At 42.4% G+C, this 7,697-nt stretch overlaps 1 long non-coding RNA gene across 1 annotated transcript; it reads right to left on the reverse strand.

Moving 5' to 3' along the window:
- Positions 1 to 5,902: 5,902 nt before the first annotated feature.
- LOC141049818 (uncharacterized) lies at positions 5,903 to 6,560 on the reverse strand. Its single transcript, XR_012220447.1, has 2 exons — positions 6,469 to 6,560; positions 5,903 to 6,261 (listed from the first exon to the last, which is right to left on the reverse strand). It is a non-coding gene; the product is annotated as an uncharacterized lncRNA (long non-coding RNA).
- Positions 6,561 to 7,697: the final 1,137 nt, after the last annotated feature.

The following is a 7,697-nucleotide window of genomic DNA, read 5'->3' on the forward strand; positions in this document are numbered from 1 at the left end:
TTTCAAATGATGCTTCCAGCGCCTTTTTTCAGCCAATGATGGAGGACGCACACTGTGGGCAATGCGATGACATAGGCAGCGGCCAGCACCATCGTAGAGAAGGGCATTGAAGTGATTGGTTGGCTTTGTGTGGCATCACAGGGGCTATAAAAGGCTGTGAACGCCGACCGCCATCTTACTTCTGCCGATCTTACAATAGGGAGAGGTGCTGCTGCTGATTAAGAACAGTGAGAGCATTTGGCAGGGAAGAAGAAAAAAAAAACTGCTTCTGCTGATAGCGCTTTTCACTGTACAGTTAGCGAGCAGTGAAAGGGGAGGATTTTTGTTGTGTGCAGCAGCGCTGGTGGTGATTAGGCTGCCTTTTAAGGCTACCTGCTAGCTGCATTGCTGTGTGCACACTGCTGTTCAAACTGCTTTTTTCAAAGCACTCCAAATTTTATTATTTTGTCCTGGTGAGTTACTGAGCGTTCATTTTTTCACACATCGTCTAGCGGTGTACGCTCCTCACACACTACCGTGTATTCCGGCTGGTACCACGGACAAATAGAAGCTATCTGGGTGTGACTCTGGAAGAAAAAGCCGAGGAGTTTGTCTGTTTTTCCAGACCTACACATTAGAGTTGTGTCCGTTTTTCAAACAGTTTCGTATATCTGCTGTTTGATTACAGTCAAAACTAGACAGAGACAGCGTGTGTCAGTCCATATACAAATACACAGATCTTGACAATTTTACATACACACACCGCACAGCGGTGTACGCTCCTCACACACTACCGTCTATCGCCTTCTAGCACGGACAAATAGAAGCTACCTGTGTGTGACTCTGGGAAAAAAAAAACGAGGAGTTTTTCTGTTTTTCCAGACCTACACCTTAGAGTCGTGTCCATTTTTCAAACAGTTCCGTATATCTGCTTGTTGGATTACAGTTCAATACATACTGTGAGAGCGTCTGTGACTAACATAATATATACGTTGATTTAATTTGTTTAATGCACCTTACACAGCTGGACGCTCCTGATACAGTAACATCTCTCTGCTGGTATTTTTGGTACATTTTCCCAAACATGAGGAAGTATAGTGGAAGAGTCCGCGGACATGGGCAGGGGGCGCAGCTGGTACTGATGGTGGTGGTGCATCAGCTGGTTCTGGCAAAATCACAATAGCAGCTAAGGCAGGAGGTGTTGAGCCTGCGTCATCCTCTTGGCCAAGAAGGCCTGTAAGGTTGCCTTTTCTTGGAGTCGGAAGCATCAGTAACAGGTTTTGGCGTACATTGCCGAAACAGCCACCAGCTCTATTGCCTCCTCTTCTGAACGGTCGAAAACTGCAAGCACGGAGTCGTCAGTGCAGGGTTCTGGTCATAAAAAACCCCTTTCCTTGTGTCCTTCACCCCCATCAAATGTTACGGATGCGGCAGCCCACACTTCAGATTACTCTATGGAGCTCTTTTCACATACCATGCCTGGGTTTTCCAGTCAAATCCTGAATTCCTCAGTCCAAGATGAATCTTACATGGAGTGCACTGATGCACAGCCACTGCTAGATGATTCTGCTGGTACATTGACCCAGAGCAGTACATTGCCATCGCAGTATACTGAGCCAGAATCTGACCCTGATGAAACTCAGGTGCCCCTTCCCGCATACTATACCACCTTACACGGTGACACAGAGGAAGGTGCAGCTGAAATTGAAGAGGAGGTGATGGATGACCCAGTTGTTGACCCGGTGCAGCAATTATCTGGCAGGCCTGTAGCTGTCCAAAAATGTGGTAAAAAAGCAAAAAGAGTTGCAGGACAGCTTGGCCAGATGGTCAACTTAGCACAGCGTGCAAGGCCAGAAAATGTTTACCATAGTAGGAAGAGTGCAGTGTGGCACTTCTTTGTCCAAAATCCTACTGATGAAGCAAAGGTTACCTGTAAGAAGTGCGGAAGGACCTTTAGCCGAGGTAAACAACTCAGAAATTTGAATACCAGTTGCATGCTTAGACATTTAATCAACATGCACTTGCAAGCGTGGACGGACTACAAAACCTCAGGTAGCACATGTGCACCTGCTCCGACTGAAGGTAGCCAACAACGCTCCATCGCTACCCCCACTGTAAGACCACCGCCACCATTAAGCACACCACCAGCACTAAATGTGGAGGTGTCGTCGCAAGGCCAAAGCACTAAGGGAATCACAATGGTTTTGCAACACAACACTGAATCTAGGCCATCACCACCAATACCATCACCAACCCCCTGTCACTCCATTTGTTCCACCTCTACTTCCCCCATATGCAGCTCTCCAGTCCAGCTCACCCTACCAGGCACTCTGAGTAGAACAAGAAAGTACTCATCCTCTCATCCGCGTACACTGTGTTTGAACGCCTACATTGCCAAACTACTGGAAAAAGAATGTAAGGGCGCACTGCAAATACTCAATGAAATAATTAATGTCGGGGGTGCAAATGGTCACATGAAAAGTTAATGCAACAAAAAAGGAAAGAAAGACCACATAAAAATGCACACCACCGATATATATATATAATAACAACAACAACAGGAAAAGCTTTATTGACAACAATATAAATTTAAAAACATAAAGGGAATACAATCCCCCTGTTGGTCCTGATCAATACAATAATGAATTGAGTCTCATGCATATATCATCAGCATAAATAAAGGAACAAGAAAAGGAAAAACATCCACAATAAGGTGTATCCATATGATAGATGTAAATATATAATTACACCAAAGAGCACCTAATGGCGCACAATCCTGATCAAATCGCCCTAATTCTGGAGACTCAAACAATAAAATAGCCTTCATGTGGAAAAATATCATGGATCACATGCCAATCACAGCTGAAGTGCCACATAGTCTAATAGAATATATAACATCCAGAATACTTGAGATGAAGGTCCAGAAAAAATATATATAGACCAGCGCACAACATGTGCAAAAAATGGTTCAATCCCATAAATAAATGAATAAATAACCGCACTGGATGCTGAGCTGCGCACATAAAACCACTTAAATGAGTGGTAATAAAATAACAAACATGCAGATATTATTCAAGAAGCCATGATAATACCAAGTAAAAACCACACTAATGTGGATCTGCATGAAAGACGCCACATAAATAAGTGGCAATAAGATATCAGGCAAACAACGCTGTTGAAAAACAGCCAAGTATGCCCAGTGAATGGCAGCCCTCTCACGGTTAGAAGCAACAGCTCACATGTGAAACAGGTATAATGAAATGCATGAAAGATCCATACCAAGGCAACAGTACAGACAGGACGGCAGAACGGAGGAAACCCCACGCGTGTCGCCGTATCAAGACGGCTTAATCAGGGGAAGTATGCATGACATTGCTGCTAAAGCCTTTAAATACCTGTATATGAAGAGCTCAGTCCAGCCACCTGTGAAGGAACATGTCAGACCCAAAACAGAAATAGCGAGGAAAGCTGAAAACCTGGCAGACGTCTCTGCTCAAGGTGTCAGCTGCGCGTGTGCTGTGATTACAGAGCGGTGCAGATGACATGAAATGAAGCATAAAGTGCGCATGCGCGGCTCCCGGGTGTCTCAACAGCAGGCAGACACAGACAGGGAGAAAAAAAAAAAAGGGTTGTATATCGCACTATGTGAATGACCAGTCAGGTAATGAAAAAACACCTAACACAAGAATTAAACAGCCGTGATATGGCACAGATAATTCATGGCCAAACGTTGAACAAGGACTATAAATGCTAAATATAGAGGTTTTATTAAGCATCAGATAGATCAATATAAATGGTACTTGCATAAATCCTCAATAAGATTTACATATGGGAAGCAACAGCAACCAGATAGAGATGGTACACATTGAAGGATAAGGATATACTAAAGAGATAATATTCTCAGTTCATAATGTAAGAACAATAGGAATGATCCATAAAATGAACCATTATCCAAAAGGAAGAGATTATACATGACCATTAATGAACTAAGAAAAGATTACAGGGGAGGCTGCACCACACTGAATACCTCAATCTAGTAGCCAAGAGAAGCGGACAAAGAAGAAGGATGTGTATCCCACAATGTGAATGACCAGTAAGGTTATGGAAAAAGGAGGGGGGGGGAGGGGGAGGGGCACAGAGTAGAAGTCATAAGGTGACAAGGGTAATTCATAACCAACTTAACCCCTTAATGTCCAATGACGGACACAGTCCGTCATCAGACATTTCCCCTGCTTTGATGAGGGCTCCGGCGCTGAGCCCGCATCAAAGCCGGGACATGTCAGCTGTTATGAACAGCTGACATGTGCCCGCAATAGGCGCAAGCAGAATCGCCGCCCGCCCACGCCTATTAACTAGTTAAATGCCGCTGTCAAAGCTGACAGCGGGCATTTAAATAGCATTTCCGGCCGCCGGGCCGGAAATGACCTCATCGCCGACCCCCATCACGTGATCGGGGGTCGGCGTCATGTTGCCTGGACAACCAGAGGTCTCTATGAGACCTCTATGGTTGTTCCAGGCATATGGCATTCAGCGCCACCCGGTGGTCGGCACTGAAAGCACAGCAGTAAATCTGCTACATATGGGCGATCTGCTCATCACCCATATGTAGCAGAGCCGATAGGGTTGCGCAAGCTTCTAGCTATTGAAGCATGCCAAAAGTAAAAAAAAAATGTTTAAAAATAAAAAAAATTAAAAAAACGTAAAAGTTCAAATCACCGCCCTTTCGCCCCAATCAAAATAAAACAGTAAAAAAAAAATCCCACATACACATATTAAATATCGCCGTGTTCAGAATCGCCCGATCTATCAATAAAAAAAGCATTAACCCGATCGCTAAACGGCGTAGCGACAAAAAAATTCAAAACGCCAGAATTACGTTTTTTTGGTCACCAAGACATTGCATTAAAATGCAATAACGGGCGATCAAAAGAACATATCTGCACAAAAGTGGTATCATTAAAAACGTCAGTCCGGCACGGAAAAAATAAGCCCTCACCCGACCCCAGATCACGAAAAATGGAGACGCTACGGGTCTCGGAAAATTGCACAAATTTTTTTTTTTTTTTTTTTTTTAGCAAACTTTGGAATTTTTTTTCACCACTTAGATAAAAGAGGACATAGACATGTTTGGTGTCTATGAACTCGTAATGACCTGAAGAATCATAATGGCAGGTCAGATTTAGCATCTAGTGAACCTAACAAAAAAGCCAAGCAAAAAACAAGTGTGGGATTGCACTTTTTTTGCAATTTCACCGCACTTGGAATTTTTTTCCCGTTTTCGAGTACATGATATGGTAAAACCAAAGATGTCATTTAAAACTACAACTCGTCCCGCAAAAAATAAGCCCTCACAAGGCCATATAAACGGAAAACTAAAAAAGTTATGGCTCTGGAATAAGGGGAGGGAAAAATGAAAATGTAAAACCAAAAATACCCCTGGTCGTTAAGGGGTTAAAACAAGGACTATAGATAACAAATATAGTCATTTTATTTAAGGTCAGACAAGTCAATATAAATGATGCTCACCCATGTCCTCAATAAGGTTTATATATGAAGAGCCACAGTAACCAGATATGGATAATACACATTAAAGGATATTAAAGGATGAGATGGTGCTTGAAAAATATTATCCTCTCTTCATAATACTAGGACAAGAAAAATAGTCCCTAGAGTGGATCAATCTCCAAAATGAGAAGATAGTGCATGGTCAATCAATAACCAAAGAGGGGATTACCAGGGAGACTGCACCACACTGCTCTCCTGAAACAGCCCGCACCACTGACAGCCCACTCCCAAATGGCAAACATACCTAAATGACCCCCACACCCCCGACCCAAAAGACGCTAGGCTACTATAACCATATGAATCCAATGTGATGCATGCGTGCAGATAAAACACTCAATGTGAAAAAAATAACACATGCAAGTGTTAAATGTGGTATATTAAACACATGCAACACTTACAGAACACCTAAGATGGAATTGTAAATCACAACCAGAAACGCCACACAAGGGGAATATGATGTGAACATGTAAAAAATTAATGCAAAACAAGCTGAAAAGCTAGTCAAAATCCATAGATGCAATAAGGAAAACTTTAGCAATTATCAATACATTTTAAAAGTCCAATAAGAAGATATCGAGACTTTATCCATGTAGTCCATAGCTTGATCAAATTGCATGTAGGTGGGGCAATTCATTGAGGAAAGAAGAAACCAAGGAATCCATCAATGGAGATGTCCAAGGGGATATTGGAAAAAGACAAGGAGTCATCCAAGAAAGCCTGTAAAAAGAAGATCTTCATTAATACCCAAAGGTGCCGTGGAATTTAACAGAAAGATCCATCGTGATTCAGCCTGTAATAATTTTCTTTCCACAGGTCCCCCCCTGTCCGATGACCTTACATGTTCCAAACCTAGAACATACATGTTATGATAACTCCCTGAATGTTTACTTAAAAAATGAGAAGCCACCGAGGTAAGAGTCTTACCTTTGCGGACATCCACTGAAGCAGTATTAATTGAAGAGATGTGTCTCTGAATTCTACGACATAATTCTTGTGAGGTCTGACCCACATAGATCTGTGGACAGGGACATATGATGGCATAAATAACATGGGTCGTTTTACAGTTGATGTATGATTTCAACCTGTGTCGCACTTGATCAATGGGGTTACAGAAATTATCCCGAGTGGGGTTCATAAAGGGACAAATATTACAGTCCCCACATGGGAAGGAACCTCGAAGGACAATCCCTCTATTTAATCTAACAGTAGGTCTCTTATAATGACTGTTAGTGAGCATGTCCTTCAAGTTAGGTGCTCTCTTAGCGGTGACAAGCGGTTGTCGACTCACAACCTGAGAGGTCTGTAGGTCCGTAGTTAAAATAGGCCAATGTTTCTGTAGAATCTGTCTCACCTGTGTCCAGTGTGTATTGAAATTGGTAATAAACCGGACATTGTTGTCTGTAATCCTTTTAGTTGATGTCAGCAAGGATGCCTGTGACTGTAAATTAGCCCTCTGAAAGGCCCGAGATATAGACTTCTTCAGATAATTCCTCCTCTTGAGTCTTTCTGTTAGTTCACGTGCTTCCCTCCGGAAGTTCAGATCATTTGTACAGTTTCTCCTGACCCTCAAAAATTGCCCCACCGGGACTCCGTTCCTGGTATGCAGAGGATGAAAACTTCCATATTCAAATAAGCTGTTAGTAGCGGTGGGCTTCCGATAAAGACAAGTGGACAAGGCACCGTCACGACAGGTAATACTAAGATCCAGGAAATTCACTGTAGAGGATGAGATAGTGTGGGTCAGATGGATATTGAACGAATTATCATTCAAGATATTTAGAAAGGATAAACATGATAAACATAAACATGTTTTTCCTTTTTTTGTTCCTTTATTTATGCTGGTGATATATGCATGAGACTCAATTCATTATTGTATTGATCAGGACCAACAGGGGGATTGTATTCCCTTTTTGTTTTTACATGTTTTTAAATTTATATTGTTGTCAATAAAGCTTTTCCTGTTGTTATTATTATATATATCGGTGGTGTGCATTTTTATGTGGTCTTTTTTGTTGCATACATTGCCAAACTAATCTCATTATAGATGATGCCTTACCGTTTGGTTGAAAGCGAAGCTTTCCGCGACCTCATGGCCTACGCTGTCCCACACTATGACCTACCCAGTCGGCACTTCTTTTCTCGAAAAGCCATCC

The sequence above is a fragment of the Dendrobates tinctorius genome, unplaced genomic scaffold, assembly GCF_039654945.1.
Source record: "Dendrobates tinctorius isolate UK_male_01 unplaced genomic scaffold, ASM3965494v1 ptg000150l, whole genome shotgun sequence".
Classification (NCBI taxonomy): domain Eukaryota; kingdom Metazoa; phylum Chordata; class Amphibia; order Anura; family Dendrobatidae; genus Dendrobates; species Dendrobates tinctorius.